Genomic DNA, 21,041 nt, shown 5'->3' with positions numbered 1-21,041 from the left:
AAGGATTCCAGTGCACGTCGGATGCGCCAGTCATAGCCACACAGCATAGTTAATTCTCCCCACAATCCTGGGGTGGGCACCTATTTTGTTATCTGTGCAGTCTCTCTTCCCCATGAGTAAGCAGCCTGCCCTACCTGTCCACGAGCTATGGATTTTTTAGAACAATGGGCTCAAGTCATCATGTGGGTTCCACCTGTACATCAGAACCTCCCTAATGAAAATAGTGTCATTTCTGATTTCCATCCCAGCTTTTTGTCACAACTCATAAAAGCTGAGTCCTTCCTCATGAACCATGTATTTCCCTTCAACTCCCCTATCCCCGCCACCAGCAACAAGCACAGCAGTCTGGAGTTCCAAATCTCCCAGAAAAGGGTTGGCTTCCTGCCAAAAGAAATGAAAACTGATGCTGAAAATTCAGAGCCTGGGAGCCAGGAAACTTCCTTCCTGCCAGGAGAGGATCCTTCTTCCTCTGGGATCCAGATGTACAGCTGTGAGAAGCAGGGCATGTTGTCAGGACCCCAGCTGCGGAGTAACAAGGCCAGGGGAAACCAGGAAAAGTCCTGGGATACCAGGCCGTCATTACTTCTCTTATCCACAATCGGGCACCTGACACACACACATCCCTTCTACAAGCCATGCCTCTCACTGGTCCACCACAATTTCAATGCCAGGGCGATGACTTTGGTGTGCCTTCCCTACCCAGTTTATTCTGGGCACTGCTTTGTTAAGAACAGTCCTAATTCTCTGAGTAGCCACATTTCTGCTACCCCTTGCTCCACGGCAAAGTGAGGGGCCACAGCCTCCCCAGAATCAGAAATTATTCCTTTCCCTCTTTCCTTGCTGGTGAGGAGAGGAGGAGGGCGGGTCTAAGGTAAGGATGAGATAGTCCACAGTCGACCAATAGGATTTGAGGGCATTCCAAGGTCCCACAGCTACGAAGCATCTTTTCCACAAGGTAGTCCTGAACTTGCCCTGAACTTGTGCACCAATCATTAGCATTATTTCCATGACAATAAACTAGGGGTATTGTCTTCTCAAAGGATAAAATCAAATGTGCCTTGAGATCTAAGGAAGTTCCCCTACAGCCTCAGATTGAGTTTATCAGGTCTCTAAATGGTACCTCCAAAGCCCTAAGAGGGCTGGGGTCTGTTGGGGTCGGAAACCGCTGCAGTCAGTTTCTGGTCCAGACCCTCATCTGCTCCCACCTGGAATATTTGAATGGACTTTAAATTCTTTTTCCAATCCATTCCCCACATTACTGCCAGATAGAAATAGAAGATCTAGAGATACAGATATATATATATATATTTAAAGAAAACATACCTTACAGTTTAAACCCCTTCCTCTGATCAAAGGGCTAAACTTAGTGACATGGTTCACAAGATCCCTTAAGAGTCTAGTCTCCGCCCCAGTTCTTACTGGTCTTCAACATGCTCTTTACTGAGTTTGCTGGCCAGAAATGGACCACACATTTTCAAACCTGTGGGCCTTTGCTCAGGCTGCTCCCTCTCTACGGAATGGCCTTCCCCTCCTCACTTTCTCTCTCTCTCTCTCTCTTTTTTTTTAAGATTCTATTTATTTATTTGACAGACAGAGATCTCAAGTAGGCAGAGAGGCAGGCAGAGAGAGAGAGGAGGAAGCAGGCTCCCTGCTGAGCAGAGAACACATCCTGGGATCATGACCTGAGCTGAAGGCAGAGGCTTTAACCCACTGAGCCACCCACGCGCCCCACTCTCTTAAACCAACCTTTTCCCCAGCTCCACCCTGGTTGTACTATCCCTTCCCTTCTCAGGGCTCCCATAGAACTTTATGTCAATAAACACTTGTTGAATGAATGAGTGAATGAATGACAAGACTCTTTCTATTGTATCATAAACTCAAACCAGCTGCAACAGAAACAAAACAAAACAAAACAACAATCAGGGTGGCAGGGCTGGCTCAGTCGGTAGAGCACATGAGTCTTGATCTCAGGATTGCAAGTTCAAGCCTCATGTTGGTTATAGAGATTACTTAAAAAAAAAATAATGGGGGCACCTGGTGGCTCAGTCAGTTAAACATCCAACTGATGATTTCCGCTCAGGTCATCCTCTCATAGGTCATGGGATGGAGCCCCCCCCCCCCACTCAGCAGGGAGTCTGCTTGAGATTCTCTCCCTCTGCCCCTCCCCTCACTTGTGTGCAGGCTTTCTCTCCTAGCTCTCTCTCCTCACGCTCTTGCTCTCTCTCTCTTTCTCTCTCTTTAAAATAAATAAATAAATCTTTTAAAAAAGAATGGAGGGGGAAAAAAGCTGAAAACAAATGCAGAAGGAATTAATGTGATCAAAAAATTCCTGGTAATAGGCCCAAGGGTGTCCAAGATGCAAATTCTGATATAATATCATTGGAAGTTTATTTCCCCTCTTATTTTCTCTTTTTCATTGTGTTTGTTGGATTAATAATCAGATTTTCCCCCATGTCTTGGCAAAGATGACCATCAGTAAGTGTAGGCTTATGGCTTAACAGCTAAACCACCCAATTAAGGGGGTTTCTTTCCAAATCTTTCCAGCCAGAATCACAGATAGGATGTCCATTGGCCCTAAAGGTCATAAGTAGGTCATAAATCTGAATCTCTGTGCCTCTGACCACATCTAGGTTATGTACCACTTCTAAAACTTCTCTTCTAGAACAGAGAGTGAAGGAAGGCCGATTTCCCAACTGAAAATTGGACTGCTGTTATCAACAGAAAAGGGAGAGGATGATAGGCAGAAGAAACAACAGATATTCTTTCCCAGTGATACTGTGCTAGGAGCCCAGAGACTAAAACGATAACATATCTAGCTCTTGATTTTAAAGCATTTGCAATTAGTGGGAAAAGCAGATATGCAAAAGAGCTCAAGCAGGGAGGTAAGGGAGGTAAAGCAAAATGCAAAAGCTGTACACCGGAGAGGGATTAATCCTGCGTGGGGAAAATGGGGACATTTGAAAGATGCACTCCTAAACATGAGTAGGATTTCAAATAGATGTTGCCGGAGGGCTGAGATAGCATTTTACATGATTTCTGTGTCACCAGAGACTAATGGTGTCTCAACTATTACAGTGGTTAATGATTATTTGGTTGAAAATATAAGAAAAAGATACTGGCCATAAAGGGGAAAAGGAACCTACATTGGAAGGCTGCCAAGATATCCCATGGACTCCAAGGAACCGCTGAACAGCTAAGGTAGGAAGAATAGGAACCAGGAGATCTCCAGGGACTTCTGAGAGAGAGTTGATGGATAGCCCTAACATGCTGACATTAATGGAACTCAGCTCTAAGGGCTCCCAGGCTCTGTGCTTCTCAGTTTCAAATTCCAGATTCCTGGCACAGAGAATCTGATTAAAGCAGTTAACATCAGTGTTCACCCGGATTTAATAATCTATGGCTAGGAGGACAGGCTCACGTAATACAGGTGTGGCTGAAAGGACCCATTCCAGTGAATGATTGCAGAGTGGGGAGAGGAACAATCCCCAGGAAAGAAGGATTTGTTGAGCACCAGGCAGGACCCAAGAGGTATCTATTAATATGGTAGGTACTCAGTAAAGGTAATTGAATGAAAGCAGTGATGTGGGACACGGAAAGTTCTCCAGGCAAGGGAAATAGTGTGCGGAAAGGTAGAGACAGGAAAGCTGAAGGCATGATCGAGGAACAATTAATAGAATTATGGAATGTTGGAACTAAAAAGAGTTTTGTTTTATAGATGAGGCAATAGAAGGAGTCATCTTACAGAGGATGTTGCTGGGGACCCAGAAGAGAAAGTAATTTATCTGTACCTAGTAAGACTCAGCACAAAAGACTGGTCAGAACAGAGGTGGCCCTGGAAGTGCTAGGAATAGATGAGTGTGCCAAGGGAGGGAATGTGGGGGAGAAAGGATGGAATTTAGAATTAAAGGCGGGAGTGCCCATCTTTAGGGATGGCACATCTTAGGAGGTCATGGGGATTGGAAGGGGGAGCAGCAAAGTGGACGTGGATGGTCAGAGAGGGGGAAGGACATCCTGCTACAATGCAGGGCACTTTCATAAACATTATCTCAGGTAATTCTGACCAGTATTGGGTGTCCCTCTGCTCAGAAAAGACCCTGCCCTTTCCCTCCAGGGCTGTGTCTCTGCTGGTTGACCTTGACCCCTGCCCCTGTCCATAGCTGCCTTCCCAAGGATGGAGATCTGTCCTTTCTGGGCCAATGAAATCCTCCCAGCCAGCAACTTAGAATTTTGAGCTGACAGCCACAGAAACTGAACATTTTCAGCAACAGCTTCAAGTCATCACAAAGGACGGACAGAACTTGAGTGAGATGTTCTGCAAGGACTCCCTCTAGAGAAGTTCCTAAAATTGCCCTTCCCAAGGTGTGGTTGTTCAACTCTTTACTGGAATTTGGGAGAAATCTCAGTTTCCTTCCAACAAGTCTCCCCGATTTTGCGATTTAAAAAGACATTGCGGGGCACCTGGGTGGCTCAGTGGGTTAAAGCCTCTGCCTTCGGCTCGGGTCATGATCCCAGGGTCCTGGGATCGAGCCCCGCATGGGGCTCTCTGCTCGGCAGGGAGCCTGCTTCCTCCTCTCTCTCTCTGCCTGCCTCTCCACCTACTTGTAATTTCTGTCTTTCAAATAAATAAAGACACACACACCCTTTAAAAAGACATTGCATAAGACAATGAGAGTTAATGTCTATTAAGGGGTTGCCATGAGCCAGATGTTGTATGGAATGCTTCACAACAACCTATGAGGGAGGTGCTCTCATAGTTCTTATTTCATTGAGGAGGAAACTGAGGCTCAGAGATGTCACACAACTGGCCCAGGGTCACATTGCTGCATAGGTGGGGTGGCTGAGTGGTGAACCCTGCCAGGGTCTGGCTTCTTTTTTTTTTAAGGTTTTTTTTATTTGGGGCACCTGTGTGGCTCAGTGGGTTAAAGCCTCTGCCTTCGGCTCGGGTTGTGGTCTCAGGGTCCTGGGATCGAGCCCCGAGTCGGGCTCTCCATTCGGTGGGGAGCCTGCTTTCTCCTCTCTCTCTGCCTGCTTCTCTGCCTACTTGTGGTCTCTGTCTGTCAAATAAATAAATAAAATCTTTAAAAAAAAGATTTTATTTTTTTACTGGACAAAGAGAGACATAGTGAGAGAGGGAACACAAGCAGGGGGAGTGGGAGAGGGAGAAAGCAGGCTTCTTGCTGAGCAGGGAGCCTGATGTGGGGCTGGATCCCAGGACCCTGGGATCACGATCCGAGCCGAAGGCAGACGCTTAACAACTGAGGCACCCAGGTGCCCTCAGGGTCTGGCTTTTAAAAGCCATGCTTCACAGTTAATTTGAGATTATCTTCTGATCAAAGACATTTTAATGCAAACTAATCAAAGTCAGAATTATGTTCTCCATTCGAAGATGTGGATGCTGAGGCTCAGAGAGGGTAAGGAACTTGGCCAGGGAGGCACAGTCCATTCTGTGTCAAAGCCAGGATTCAAACCGAGTGTGTCTCACTTCAGCTCCACCAGCTTTGTAGTTAATGCAATGGCTTCTATTGACTGCTGCAACGGTCAAGGGAGGAAAGAATGTCTAGGAGACAGGCTGGTGATTGACAGTACCACATTCTACTGCAACGTTAAATAAAATGACAACAAGAAGACATTAGCTTTGATGAGGAGGGGATCCCTGGTGGCCTTCAAGAGCACTGTCCTATGGAGACAAAGGACGGAAGCCACCTTGGCAGAACAAGTGGAGGTGAGGACATGGGGGCCATGATGGGAAAGGGCGGGGTAACTTGAGGGTCAAGATAGGAAAGAAGGAATATCTCCAGAGACATTGAGACAGAGACATGACCAGAGACAAGGTCAGGAAGGAGAGGAGAATTGATAAAACTCAAGTGAGGGGAGGGGTGAGACCAAGAGAACTTCCACTCATTCACCAAGCATTTATTGAGCACCTACGATATGCCCAGCACTGGGAAGAGAAGGGAGCAGCAAACAGGTAAGATTCATTTTCCTGAAACTGACAGATAAGAAACTTCATACAGATAAATAAATGAGAATGCTAAGAGTTCACAGGAAACAGCACATAAAGATAGTGATTAACAAACTGGAAGCAACTGTCAGTGGGGGTAGTTACACAACACAGTTACACCTGTCTCTCTGAGCAGGTGAGACCAGTAGGGTGAGAAGGAACTAGCATGTGCCAAAGCTGGTGAAGGGGGGAAAAAAACGGCCTGTGCAAAGCCCCTGAGGTGGAAAAGGGACTATCTGGAATTTAGTGGGCAGGAGAGAGGTTGGTGGAATAGGCAGGGCCTTGACAGGGATAAGAAAAAGGAGAAACATTTTATCCCAAGTCCCATGGGAAGCCACTGAAGGGACAGAATGATACAGTATGAATGATGTTTTAAGCAGCATAGGAAAAGAGCTTTGCCTTGAAAGTATTGAGGAGGGAGGACAGTTCTTCAGACAGGAGAAAGGAGAGATGCTCTTCTCTGTTATTTCAGTGAGGGGGAAGTTGAGCAGCCCTGATGACCCTTTTTGTTGCTGAGCCCCACAGGGGTCCCATCACACACACAAGTTGCCCCTTGCTCCCTTGTGTCACCGCAGTGACACATTTGTCACCCATTTGTCACCCCCAAGATTCCTCTCCAAATCTCTTCTTTGCCGTGTCTTCTTGATTTAGAGTTTAACTGCTAGTTCCTCCAGGGAAAAGAGAGTAAATAAATTTTCTAGAACCTTACGAAGTCTGATCAGTCTCCATTCCTGATCTAGCTTATCGTTCCAGAATCTCTCTGAAATGATAAATGGAAACTTATCCTACTTACTTATTGTTATGTAACAAACCACCCCAAAACTTAACGGCTTAAGACAATGTCAACACTTATTTTGCTCATGAATTTGTAATCTGTGTAAGGCTCAGCAAAAACGACCCACCTCTGCTTTACTTGGCCTCTGTTGGGGTGACTGGGGGCTGGAATCATCTGGGGACTGGCTCCACTCACAGCTGATGCTTGCTGTCAGCTGGGCCTCAGCTGGACTGCTGGCCAGAACCCCTTCATGCGGCCTCTACATATAGCTTGGGCTTCCTCCAACAGTTCCAAGGGTGAGTGTCCCAAGGGAAAGAGTCCTGTGGAAGCTGTACGGTGTTTTATGGCCTCACCTCAGAAGTCACACAGCATCATTTTCACTGTGTTCTATTTATTAGAAGTGAGTTACTGAGGGAATGGAATCAGTCTACCTTTAAATGGGAGAAGTATCAAAGAATTTTCAGACGTGTTTATAAACCACTACAGGCTTGAATGGGATGGACGCTGGTTTATCCACTTAGATGGGTAGAGGATGGGCACCTCATCTTTCCCCTCCTTAAGACTCTTCCTTAGGAATCCAAGAGGAAGGCTCAGCCTGGGGATATAGTGAAGGAAGAGCAGCTATTCAGGCTCTCAAGTTAGACACACTTGGATTTTTTTTTTAAGATTTTATTTATTTATTTGACAGACAGAGATCACAAGTAGGCAGAGAGGCAGGCAGAGAGAGGGGGAAGCAAGCTCCCTGCCTGAGCAGAGAGCCCAATTCGAGGCTCAATCCCAGGACCCTGGGACCATGACCTGAGCCAAAGGCAGAGGCTTTTTTTTTTTTTTTTTTTTTTTTAAAGGCAGAGGCTTTAACCCTCTGAGCCACCCAGGCGTCCCATACACACACTTGGATTTGAATCCTGGCTCTGCCATTTCCCGGCTCTCTGTTCTTGGCTAAGTCACTTAACCTTGGATAAGCTCCTATTCGTCATCTGTAACACCACAGTATCCTCTACATGGGGTCATTACAAGGATTAAGTGAATTAATAATTGGGTTAATAATATATGCTCAGAGCAAGAGCTAGTTCATAGCGAACACTCCATGTTAGCTGTTGCTGATATGATTATTCAATATATGTTTATCAATATTTAACTCATGCTTAGTTGAGTTTGCTAGATGCTATCTGCTAGAATTATGAAAATAATTCTAGCATATAGCTAAGGGTTTAAGCTTCCAGGAACCTACAGCTATATTCATATATATATATATATATTTTTTCCCCCTATGGGAATATATGTGTATATATTCATTCATATATATATATATTTTTTTTTTTTTTTTAAGTAATCGCTATACCCAATGTAGGGTTTGAACGCATGACTCTGAGATCAAGAGTTATATGCTCCACAGACTGAGTCAGCCAGGCATCATCCTTGGGATGTGTTTTAAGCATGCAGGCAGAGTCCAGGCTTTGGAGTCAGCCAAACCTGATTCTCATTCTGAGTTCATCCATAGTTTCTAGTTGTGGGACCTTGGACCTATCTTCCACTTTCTCAACCACAATTTTCTCAGTTGAAAATGAGAATTACGGTAGTACCTACCTCACTGGGTATTGGTGAGGATCAAATGAGATAATCTAGGTAAAAAGCTTAGCACAGTTCCTGGAGCACAGTAATTACTTAATATGTGTTAATTATTAATTTCATTTATCAGGAAGTAGGCTAATTAATGGAGACATTGCAGTCCAAGGTAAAGAGCGCCATGCTGGATGGGGAAACAAGCTGCTAAAGAAGTCCGGCAGGAGATTAACTTTGCCAGGAAGAATCTCAGAAAGCCCTGAGGAGGTAATGTTGGATTGGGCTTTGAAGATTGAGTAAGAGTTTTCTGGCTGAGAATGAGGAAAGAGAAGGCATTCCAGGTGGAGGGAAGAAGATCCACAAAGGCATAAAGTAACAGAAGGTGTTGACATGTTTGGAGGAAGGTGATAAATTCAGTGAGGGAGTTCAAGGTGTGTGGTACGGAGGGAAGGGGGCTGGAAAGCAGAGTTCAGGTCAAAACATTGGCTTATGCGGGAGAAACTGTGAGCCATCTGTAAGCTTGGGGGATTTGGTAGAGTATGGAGAAAGGCCAGTAGTGGGGCTGGAGAGAGGTTTTATAGGTGGAACAGACAGGCTCAGGGGAACATTTTATGTGGCCTGTGGGGGAGGGCAGTGAGGGAAGCGAAGGCCATTTGCTGAAGAGTCAAGGGAAGAGGGCAGGGTTTGAGTCGATGAACAAAGCTATGGGATGGGGAGTCCAAAAATTTGATTCTAAATCTACCTGGTATACTGCTGAGTATCTCTTTGATCTTGAGTGTCACACTATTTTTTTTTTAATTTTATGATTTTACTTATTCATTGACAGAGAGAGCACAAGCAGGGGGAGCTGCAGGCAGAGGGAGAGGGAGAAGCAGGCTCTCCGCAGAGCAAGGGGAGCTCAATGTGGAACTCGATCCCAGGACCCCAGGATCATGATCTGAGCTGAAGGCAGTCGCTTAACCAACTCAGCTACCCTGGCGCCCCAGGAAGTGTCACACTATTTTGTCCTTGGTTTTCTATTTGTAAATAATACGGCTTCTATCTGCTACACATAATTATTGTGAAAAAGACAAGAGGTAAAGAGTAAGTGCTTTGTAAGCAGTAAATAGTTAAACAAATATCAGACCTTACATTTTTAGGGAGGCAGTAAATTGCCTGGAATAGCACAGCTAAAGCAGAGTTTAGGTGAGATGGAAGGTAAGGGTGTCTGTTCTACTGTTCAGAGGTGAAGATAAACACAGGAACACACACACACACACACACACACACACACACACACGCGCGCGCGCGCGCGTGCCCCTGACAAGTACGGTAATTTCCACACTGGGACTGGGCTGGGTCTGCAGAAGGGCATGGGAAAATCAATTCCACCACCAGGGACTTTACCGATTGTGCTACAGACACTTTCTCCTCTTACTTGGATTTAAGGTGGTCCAAAGATCCAAATCTGGAGTCTGGCTGGGCTTCAGGTATCTGAGGAACCAGAGACGAGTAAAAGTCATGCTCTGATCTCTGGGGGCTAGAATTCATAGTCTCCGGCCGACTCTCAGAAGCACCTGTGACACTCTCACCCCTGCCCCCCAAAAGTTAAGAGCCATTGATTTTCCCACCAGAAATTGAGAAATTTCTCCCAGAAGGCGATGGATGTTCATTTTTTATTTTTGACTTTTCTGAACTATGTCAGTTTTTGAAACATGAACATGTTTCACTGAACCATGAAATGAAAAGTTTCATTGAAAAAAAACTCATTGGGGCACCCGGGGAGCTCAACTCGGTAAGCATCGGCTTTCAACTAGGGTCATGATCCCAAGGGTCCTGGGCCTGCTTCTCTTTCTCCCTCTCCCTCTGCCTGCCGCTCCCCCTGCTTTTGCTCGCTCGAGCTCGCTCTCTCTCTCTCTCTGTCAAATAAATAAATAAAACCTTAAAAAAAAGAAATGAAGAAAACTCATCAGGGGTTATCTGGATGGTGTCATAAGAGCCCTGTTTAGAGATCTCATCTTTATACCGTTTTGTAGTAAACACAATAAACACAAATATAATAGCTGTTATTTTAAAAAATCCTGATAGTGTTAGCGGGCACCCCACCCCCATTTCATTATGCAAGGTACATCCCCTATTTTGTAAGGTAAAATGTCTACATTTCCTATAAACTACTGGCTTCAACGCAGTAAAATTTGCAATCGAAATAGACTAGACGAAGAAGAAAAAGGCAATTTCAAGTATTGCAGCTCGGACTTATAAAAATAATGTGTTTGTCAATCTTCACATGCTTTATCGTCTGCCTTTTTGTGAACCCGCCAATATGGGAGCCGTTGGCGTTTGATGCTTGAAGCGACGGAACGGAGAACAGGGTTAAATCCACTACCCTCTCCCCACGCACTCTAGTAATTACTCTATTTCCACGTCATGTTTCCGGGTGTGTGTGTCCCGACTCACGCAGAAACTGAAGTTCAAAGCAGGCGGGAGTCACCCATGTTCTTTTTGCTGTCTCCAGAAACCCAGTTCTGGCGCTGGGCCCCTGAGGATGTGTCGATACCTGGGGACTGTCTAACTGATTGATTCCCACGTGGTAAGTGGCCTGCAACCTCGACCCCACGCGGTGCCAAAAGCTGGGAAAAGGGAGAGCAGGCTGAAGAGAGCCGCATCAGGGGCATTTAAAGTGTCCTGACGTCACGCATTGCCAGGAACTCAGCTGAGTTTTCAGCAGGACATTCCGGTCATCTTCCCTCCCTCCCCCCGGGTTTCTGTGCCCAAGGCCGCGGCTCCTCCTCTGCTGTGGCGGAGGGAGGGATACTTAGTGCTCGGAACAGCCAGCACAGGGGCGTTCCCAGCCTACTGTTGTCCCCGCCCTTTCCCCAGAGGCTCTTTTCATTGGCCGGTGGGTGGGGCTTCGGGTGTACAGTACATGCACCAGTGCTTCTGGGCGGCCGGGAAAACTGGCCGTCTCATGAATTATGCAGAGACGGCGTGTCCCGGCCAAGCTGGGACTGGGCGGGGATTGGCTGGAGGGGCTGTAATTCAGCGGTTTCCGGAGCGGCCGCGGCGTAGACGGGGAGGGGGGAGTTTGGGGTTCCGACGTCGCCGCGGAGCGAGCGAGCCCGAACCGGATCCTTGACGAGCACCCCTGCTTCGCGTTCTCTCTCCGCGTCTGCCAGGAGAGGCCCTGCGGCCGGAGGGAGCCCCGCCGCCCGCACCCCGGCGCAAGCGCAGCCCCGGTCTATCGGGCCCGAGCCCGAGAAACAGGTGAAGGGGGTGAAGGGTGGGGCCGCCTTCCCCGACGGCCCCCAGGCCTGGGGATACCGGGGGGGGGGGGCGCGGGAGGGGCCGGGAGCCCCTGCGGTGTTTGGGGGAGTTGTGGATGGAAACTTCAGTAGGGTGGGGGGGGGGGGTGGCGAATACGTGGACACGCCAGGGTTGAACTGAAGGGACAACTCCCGGGATGACAGGAGCGGGCCTCTGAAGGGACAGGGGGCGCTGGAAGGAAGTTTCCTTCTTCGGAGAAAGGGCAGACGCCGAAGAAGAGAGAAAACGGGCTCAAGGGGGAGGACAGTGGGGCGAAATCACCCAGGGTGGGGGTGGTAGGAGTGAGGGACAGCCCCCCGACTTCCTGCTCCCCGAGGCTCTGGGGACGTTCCGGCAACAGGAGCAACTGTCACGCAGGCAGAGATCACGGGCGGGGGGGTGGGGGTGTTGGAAAGAGCTTTCTCCTCTCTCCCTGGCGGCGCCCGACTGAGCCAATTCCTCGGCCTTGCCCTGTTCTCTCTCCTCCAGGAGCCAGCTGTGCCGCTCTAGAGGTAGGAATAGGTGTCTCCCCCTTGCAGCCCCACGGGCTGGTTGGTTGTGGGTAGGATTATTGCATAAGAATCAAGTTTCCTGTAGGGAAATTGACAGCCTTGTACTCTTTTTTAAATTCCCTCCCGTCTCCCCCCCCCCATTAAACCTTGCTTCTCTTCTCCCCTTCTAAAAACAAAACAAAGCAAAATAAAATCTCCATCAAGCCAGTTCTAGAGAGAAATAAACCTCTTTCTTCCTTGACATTGTTCTTTTATAAACACCTGGTAAACTTGGCCAGAAGATAAATAATTGAGCCCTTGCGTTTACTGGATTGTGGTGTTGCTTAATTGCCTAGGACAGAATGAACCAATCGAGAGTGGGAGTTTTTTGTCTTAGAGCCAAGATCTTGGGTAAACGAAGAGGGAAACAAAGACAGGCTGGCCTTGGCAAAGCCATGTGTGCAGACTTTACCTGTGATTGGGGGGTGTGGTTGGGCTTAAGTTAGCAAAATTCAAACCGTCATCCAGGTTGCTTTTTCCATATTTAGTGCACATCTTTGTGTCTGGTATTGGCACACACTTTTTTTTAAATAAAAATGTACATAGTGTGTATCTACTGGTTTTTATCATGTGTGCATCTACAGGCTATATTCTGTGTATGGGTTGTAACTTTTTGGCTGGTTTTGCTGATAAAGCATTGGTTGGAATAAATCAGAACTATAAATAATCTCAGTCTTTCATATGTGGATTTAGACTGTTATGACTCGATTCAGCCAAATTTCTGTTTTATATTAAATATGTCTGTGTTCCCTTCGTCACATTTATTTCCTTGTTACATGTGCCAGACGGGCATACTAGCAGAATTTTTGCTCAGACATTTGCATAGTGGGATGGAGAAAAGAAGTATGGAATACCGGGGGGAAAAATTAGATATTAGAGGGTTGATCTTAAAGTCTGTATATTCGTTAGCATATCTACCACGGAGAACCACTAGCAAATTCATGGATCTTTTCTTTCTGTATATAGTACTTTTGGCAAGAATAACTGTTCAGAAATATCCACGGCTATGACTTGCCCTACAGAGTGTAGATAGTTCACATGACATTAGCCCCATTTTATAGATAAGGAAACTGAGGCCAAAGGAACAAGGTGCTTGCCCAAGGCAGCAGAATGTCATAGTGGTGGAACTCATACCTTTGGTATATTTTGTGTTACTTTGTCCTGTCTATGTTAAGTATTAGGTCTTGATTTACAGTGAGTCCAGACCCTGCTGGGAAAATTGTCACTGAATTCTAGCATCTCTCTGGACAGTGAAATACCACCATTAGGCTGTTAAGACTCCAAGGGAGATAGCCAGTACAGGTGCAAAAACAAGTAGAAACAGGGTATGCTTAGGTTATTTTTCTGTCTGCTGTGTCTAACTTGGGAAGTCACTAACTTTTTAGTTAGTGTAACTTGTCATCAGAATTTAGCTGTTTGCTAATGGAGAGAGAGAAAAATGCACTTTAATCCAGAGTGCCTTATGGCTTGATTAGTTACCATTCGTGTCTCTAGATAGAAAGTTACTTTCTCCTCCCTGGCTCTGGTTATCTTAACTTTGCGATGTGAGATGGGGCTAGTGAGCGTTCCAGATGCTGAGTCCAGTGTCTTTTTACCTTATGGGTTCCCCAGAGGTGGTGTACAGATCAACACATACTTGCTTTTTGAGACTTTGTGAAAGTTGCCGTGAAGAATCAGAGGCTTTGTTCACAGGACTTGCAGTCCACTGAGGGGACTTGATAAATGCATTATCCCTGTAGAACAACATGTCCTTAAAGAGGTGCTGAGACCTTAAACCTGTGCCATTCAGTGAGGTAGCTGTTACATGTTAAAAGTATCATAGCTGTAGAACATTTCCATTGTCCTGGAAAGTTCTTTTGGACAGTGCTGCCCTAAGTGCTACAGGTCTTCAGAGGAAGGAGAGGTTATAAGGTCTGGAATGGTCTAGGAAGTCTTCTTGCCAAAGGAGAGATTTGATCTGGGTCCTAAATAATAGCAGGAATTTGATAGGTGTAAAGAGCTGGGAGTGAGGAGGTATGGTGGTACAGTAGGAACAAAATCCTGGTAGACTAGGAAGGTAAGTAGGGGAGGAGTGTCTACTCATAAGGGGCCTTGAAGCCGGCCATGGAATTTCAGGTTTTGTCCTTTCAAAGATGTGAGAGGCCAAGTATTGGTGTTTAATTGTGGAGTGCCTCCTGTGTGTTGGGCACGTGCCTGGCGTTGGTCAATTTGTACAAAGTAGATCAGTGCACATGGCAACTTCCGTAGGGGAGTTGTCCTTGGGGCTGAGCTTATAAATTGGGCCAGCACCCAGAGAGGTGTTCTAACTTAACAGATCTGTGTGTTTAAGTGCGGAAGTGTCTTTTAGGATTTTTGATAGGCTGTAAATGGCCACTTACATTTTATGTCTTCCAGATTTAAACAATTCTACTGTAACTTTTGGGTCATTCATAAAAACCACCAAAAGAGCACTTGAAGGATGTCCCCAAATCTTGAAGTCCTGGTTCCTAGAGCAACCTTGGTGAGATCCAGCAGGATGACTTTGCCCGGCCTTTTCAGACTTCGTCAGTCATGGTGAAAAGGATTAATATCCCCATTACATGTTTGTCCCTCAGAACCTCCACTTACTGTGGTGTACTTTAGTCCGGATGGCCAGATGGTACTTTGGTGGTCAGTTGTTTGAAATGTCTCTGGTTCTTAAAAGGAGCAGCATGTGGAAGAATGAATTTCTATTCCGCTCAGTTCTCATTATGTTAGGATTGTCACAACTCTTAGATCAGGCCGGCAAACATTTTATTTCATTTTGTTTTGTTTTAATTAATTATTGGCAGACATTTTATACTGAGAGCCAATTACTGTGCTTGGCGGTATACAAGGGTTATGAAATATGCTTCCTATTTTCACGGATTTAGAGGCGTTGTGCAGAACAGGGTGTGTGTTGCTTTAGTATGGAAACAGAGCAGAGGAGGTGACAGGATGAGAGGTTCACATCTGATGCTCTGGAGTCAGACAAGTCTGGGATCAGATCCTGGATCTGCTACTTCCTCCTCAGAACCTGAGTCTCAGTTTCTTATCTGTGAAGGTAGAGGGTAACAGGGCCTATCTCCTAGAACTGTTGAAGATGCAATGAGAAAATACAGGTAAAATGCTTAGCATAATGCCTGGCACACGGTAAGAACTCCATAAATCTAAGTTCTTATTAAATGTCCCAGAAAAGAGATTCATTCTCTTCAGGGGTGAGAAAAAGGCTTCATGACCAAGGGTCTTTATCAGGTCAGAATACCTATGAAATGGGTCTTTATCAGGTCGGAACACATATGAATGGGGTTTTGTAGGATGAATAGGAGTTCTCCTGACAGAGTTGGTGGTGAAAGTTGCATTCAAGGCCAGGGAACATGAATGCGCAGAGGGTGTCCAGGGAGCTACAAGTGTAGGTTCTTAATTTAGGAGGACTGAACTGAGGGGAGAGGAAGCTGCTGAGCTATGGCTCTTCCCCCTTCTTTTCTGTTCCTTATTGGGTTCACATGTCATCAAAACTAAGTTGTTTGGTCCTGCTTACAAAAATTTTGCTATTACAAAATATTTAAATTTGTAGAACTATAAGTTGTATGTATTTTATATATAGATATTATATTATATATATATCCTGATATATATATATATATCCTGATATATATATCCTGTTAATACTTGTATTAATGGTTAATGGTGTATCTCCAGATTTTTTGCACCTTTTTCTACTTACCAGTTTAGCTTGGACATTTTTTTTTTAAGATTTTATTTATTTATTTGACAGACAGAGATCACAAATTGGGGGGGGGCGGTGAGTAGGCTCCCTGCTGAGCAGAGAGCCCAATGCGGGACTCGATCCCAGAACCCTGGGATCATGATCCAAGCTGAAGGCAGAGGCTTAACCCACTGAGCCACTCAGGTGCCCCAACTTGGACATATTTATTGCAAATTTCTTTCTAATAGCCTAATAAAAAAAAACAATAAGGAAGGCAAATCTACCCCCCAAATACGATAAGGGTTGGATTATCTGGGTTTTCTTTCTGCTACCCCCCACCCATAAGAATAAATGACTCTTCTAATCACTGAACTTTTGCCTGACCTTTGGCTTGCTTTATAACTCCATTGGACAAGGAACTTATGTTGAGCATTCCTAAGGTAACATTGTACTGTCGAAATGCTTGGGCCATGTGTTCGAGGGTCTCATGAGCCAAAGCTGCTATGGGAAGTAAAAGAATGGGCTGTGAGGTTAGACTCCTCCGGCTTTAATCCCGAATCCGGCGCCTCTTAGACCTTGCAGGGTCAGTGCTTTAACTTCCCGGCTTCAGTTTCTCTAGCCATAAAATAACAGATAGCAGGCTTTTTTTTTTTTTTGCTGGGAAGTTGTGAGGATTAAGCAAGATAATGTGTGTATATATGTATTTGTATATGTTTGTCTTAAAGAATTTATTTGCTTGATAGAGCACAAGTCGGGGAGGGTGGGGGGAATAGCAGCCAGAGGGAGAGAGAAGCAGGCTCCCCGCTGAGCAAGGAGCCTCTTGTGCTGCTCCATCCCAGGACCCTGGGATCATGACCTGAGCCGAAGGCAGCTGCCCAACCCACTGAGCTGCCCAAGTGCCCCCTTTTTTTTTTGTTTATAGTAGGCTCTACGGCCAGCGTGGGACTTCTGCTTAGCATCCCTAGATCAAGGTTCGCATGGCTTATGCGCTGAGCTAGCCAAGGACCCCACAAGATAATGCATATAAAGTACTTTGTCTAGTGCCTGGCAGATAGCTAAAATTTGAGTGCTAATAATTAATACCATTAAAAACTACAGTATCTATCCACCTACAAAGTCAGGCAAGTTATGATTCATGGGGGCCATTAATGACCCAAAGGAAAGAAGGAGTAATTGGGAGATTCTAACCTAATAGGAAAAAACTAAATGAATAGGGACCAGGGGGATTTACATTGTGGTGGAGGAGATGGAGGCTGTCACGTAAAAGGAATAGGCAACCCGTAAATTCCTGTTTACACGAATGCCCTTGTGACAGGTCTCTCTACATCTTCCAAAGGCTCTGATTATGGGCCATTTACTTTAAGTAGTAGTCGACACATTAAAAATGTATTACCAAAAAAAAAAAAAAATGTATTACATACCCTTAGGAATTTGAACAGCCCCTTGGAGTTCCTAACGCCAGAAGTACACATGATGTTGAAGGTTTGAGGGGGAGAGGAGTCCGGCTCTGAAGGTGGGGCAGCATACTATTTTGGGGTGTGTGTGTGGCGCATCCCAAGGGGAATGAATGACCTGTCTGCGGCTAGGAGGTGATTTGTCCGTGTGTGTGTGTGTGTGTGTGTGTGTGTGTGTGTAAGTGCGTGTGTAAGTGCGTATGTTTTCACCCGAGGAGTAGAGCATTATTTTCTTGTCCTGTAACTTTCCTTTGCAAAGTGCATCTGTATTCAAAATAGCCTTGCGGTTGAGAAGAACCACTCAGCTTCTCCGTGAAACAGGTTTTCTCACACTAGCTCTCCAGTTCGGGATCCGAGAAGCCAGGAAAGAAGGGCCGCCCCATTGCTTCTAGCGAGTATGTGGGGCAGGAGGAAGCCAGCGGAGCTTGAAAGAGAAAGTAAACCTTCTCTGGTAGATAAATGGCTTCCCTGTTGTGGAGGAGGAGTACAAATTATTAGGGGGATGTTTGGGTAGTTTTTGTAAAAGCCATTTCTGAAAACTGATTTAGATTAGCGAAGGTGAGCTCAATTTAGGAAAACCCTGCCCCGCCTGGTGTTAACCACCTGCTTTCCCGCTTTGTTGATTGATTTTATTAGTTTTCGGTATCCTGACCACTCATTCTAGTTATGAGAAATGGAGGATTTGAGTCTGAATTTGAGCACCTGCTTAGGTGAAAGCTTCCTAAAATGCATGTTTTTCGAATCTCTCCTAATGTACTTTTGTTTTGCTATTTAGCCTATGCTGTTTTTATGACAGAATGAAAAACATAAGACTTTCCTTTGTTCTCCCCTTCTCTCCCCACCAGGGTAATCCTCAAACCCCCCCAAACCCAGATGTTAGCTGTATAATTATCTCTTTTATAAACCAAACAGAGGACGGTGTTGCATTGAGTTAGCATTAAAATAGTCAGCCTTTGAATTTATTTTTTCCTACTTGTGGCTTAGATATGGTAAATATTTAATCTTAGACTCATTTTGTCTGATAAATCAGTTTGGTATTTGGGCCTCTTTTTATCAATATGTTTAGGGAAAGCCAGTTTATTGAAACATTAACTAAAATCAAACATAATTAGGATGATGACTTTATGCATAGGGGGAGGTGGAATAATTAAAGTGTTCTGGAGCCAAGTATCAGTATTCTTTTTAAAAATTATTTGTTTATTTGGGGGCACCTGGGTGGCTCAGTGGGTTAAGCCTCTGCCTTCAGCTCAGGTCATGATCTCAGGGTCCTGAGATCGAGCCCCTCATTCGGCTCTCTGCTCAGCAGGGAGCCTGCTTCCCCCCCCCCCCCCCCCCCCCCCCCCCGCCTGCCTCTCTGCCTGCTCGTGATCTCTGTCTGTCAAATAAATAAATAAATAAAATCTTTAAAAAAGTGTTTTGAAGGGGCGCCTGGGTGGCTCAGTGGGTTAAAGCCTCTGCCTTCGGCTCAGGTCATGATCCCAGGGTCCTGGGATCGAGCCTCACATCGGGCTCTCTGCTCCGCAGGGAGCCTGCTTCCTCCTCTCTCTCTGCCTGCTTCTCTGCCTAGTTGTGATTTCTCTCTGTCAAATAAATAAAATATTAAAAAAAAAAGTGTTTTGAAAATTTTTATTTATTTATTTGACAGAGAGAGAGAGAGAGACAGTGAGAGGGGAATAAAGCGGGGGGAGGGAGAAGCAGGCTTCCCTTGGAACAGGGAGCCCAATGTGGGGCTCGAGCCCAGGACACTGGGATCATAACCTGAGCCGAAGGCAGATGCTTAATGACTGGGCCACCCAGGCACCCCAGTAAATAAAATCCAAATAAAATCTTTTTTTAAAAATTATTTATTTATTTGAGAGAGAGGAGAAGGAACAGAGGGAGAGGGACAAGCAGACTCCAGAGCCCTAGGTGAGGGTCCATCTCAAGACCCTGAGATCCTGAGCTGAAACTGAGTCAGACACTTTACTGACTCTTAATGGAGAGAGAGGGAACCCAGCACCCCCCCCCCCTTTTTTTCTGAACAGATATTGCTTTCTGCATAATTTAGGAACTCCTGGGGTTTTTTTGTTTTTGTTTTTGTTTTTTTTGAGAGAAGGAGAGAGAGAGAGACTAGCAGAGGGAGGAGGAGAGAAAGAATCCCAAACAAAGAATTCCCAAACAGGCCCCTCGTCGAGTGGGGAGTCCCACATAGGGCTTGACTCCATACCTGCAAGATCATGACCCAAGCGAAAATCAGGAGTCAGAGACTCAACCGACTGAGCAACCAGGTGCCCCACAAATACCAATATTTGTTCTTCTTTTTTTTTTTTTTTTTAAGATTTTATTTATTTGACAGAGAGAGATTACAAGTAGGGAGAGGGAAGGAAGCAGGCTCCCTGCTGAGCAGAGAGCCGGATGAGGAGCTCGATTCCAGGACCCTAAGATCATGACCTGAGCCGAAGGCAGAGGCTTAACCCACTGAGTCACTCAGGCGCCCCTCAATATTTGTTCTTAATTCTATGTGTTATTGTCCCTTTGCATTTACGTGCATAAGTAAGAGTGGACTATAACTGCGGAGAAGCATGTGGGATACCTTAAGGTCCTAATAACTATTGGAGAATATTGGGTTCATGGAGCCATCTGAAATTCCTGTTTCTCAGTGTACCACTGTGGTGCCAGACATTGATAATGGGCGAGGTTGTGCCTGTTGGCCTCTGGGCGGGGGTAGTTTATGGGAATTCTGTACTTTCTGCTCAATTTTGCTTTGAACCTAAAAGCTGCTTTAAAAAGCTTATTTTTTTAAAAAGATTTTATTTATTTATTTGACACAGAGAGAGAACGAGAGCAGGAACACAAGCAGGGGGAGTGGGAGATGGAGAGAAGCAGGCTTCCCGCCAAGCAGGGAGCCGAATGGGAGGCTTGATCCCAGGACGTGGGATCATGACCTGAGCCGAAGGCAGATAGATGTTTAACCACTGAACCACCAAGACACCCCTTAAAACTAAAGCTTATTAATTAAAATCTTACTTCTGCAAAAATACCCAAGGTGTCCTGGGTCAGAAGTGCCTTGTGTGATTCTACAGACTTCTGCCTTAGTTCACCCTAAGTTTTACAATGAGAGTACCATTCTTTTTTTTTTTTTAGATTATTTATTTATTTATTTGACAGAGATCACAGGGAGGCAGAGAGGCAGGCAGGGGGGAGGGGGAAGCAGGCTCCCCACTGAGCAGAGAGCCAGGTTTGGGGCTCTATCCCAGGAGCCTAGGATTGTGACCTGAGCTGAAGGCAGAGCCTTAAACCACTGAGCCACCCAGGTGCCCCGAGAGTACCATTCTTATATACCCAGTGAGAATATCTTTGGAGTAGGGGAGAAGGAGGCTGGGGGTGGCGGGTAGAGAAAACCCACACCATACAGTCTGTGGATTAAACTACTTCCCCTTTCCCCCAGGAAAGATAATGCTAGCTAGTCTTAACCACAGATTTGCTGCAAGAATATATCAGTTTTGTTTTTCGGTTCCAGACTCTGGCTTTCTTTATCGTAAAAGTAATATTTTAGGAAAACAAAAAAAGAAAAAGTTTAATCAGTACAAAAAGTTTGTAGTAAGTGGAAGGTTTTCTTTTTTTTTTTCTTCTTTATTTTTTCTTTTTACCTTACCTCCAAATTCTCTTTCCCAGGGACAGCTAGTCCCCTAGTTTTTTATTCCTCTCAGAGTGATTTCATTTGTATGCA

General features: G+C 45.5%; 1 protein-coding gene across 5 annotated transcripts in view; it reads left to right on the top strand.

The window, feature by feature from the left end:
* Nucleotides 1-8,552: 8,552 nt before the first annotated feature.
* STAT3 (signal transducer and activator of transcription 3) overlaps nucleotides 8,553-21,041 on the top strand; it is a 73,208-nt gene continuing 60,719 nt past the window's right edge. For 3 of the 5 annotated variants that reach the window (XM_045983993.1, XM_045983991.1, XM_045983992.1), the window contains exon 1: nucleotides 11,353-11,582. The gene's annotated coding sequence lies outside the window, so the exon portion shown is untranslated. Of the gene's footprint in view, nucleotides 8,607-10,833; nucleotides 10,909-11,352; nucleotides 11,583-21,041 lie in introns of those variants that run through there. The other 2 variants (XM_045983990.1, XM_045983989.1) reach the window with 2 other exon arrangements.

Source organism: Meles meles, chromosome 18 (genome assembly GCF_922984935.1).
Source record: "Meles meles chromosome 18, mMelMel3.1 paternal haplotype, whole genome shotgun sequence".
NCBI lineage: Eukaryota > Metazoa > Chordata > Mammalia > Carnivora > Mustelidae > Meles > Meles meles.
This window is presented reverse-complemented; position numbering and strand designations above follow the sequence as displayed.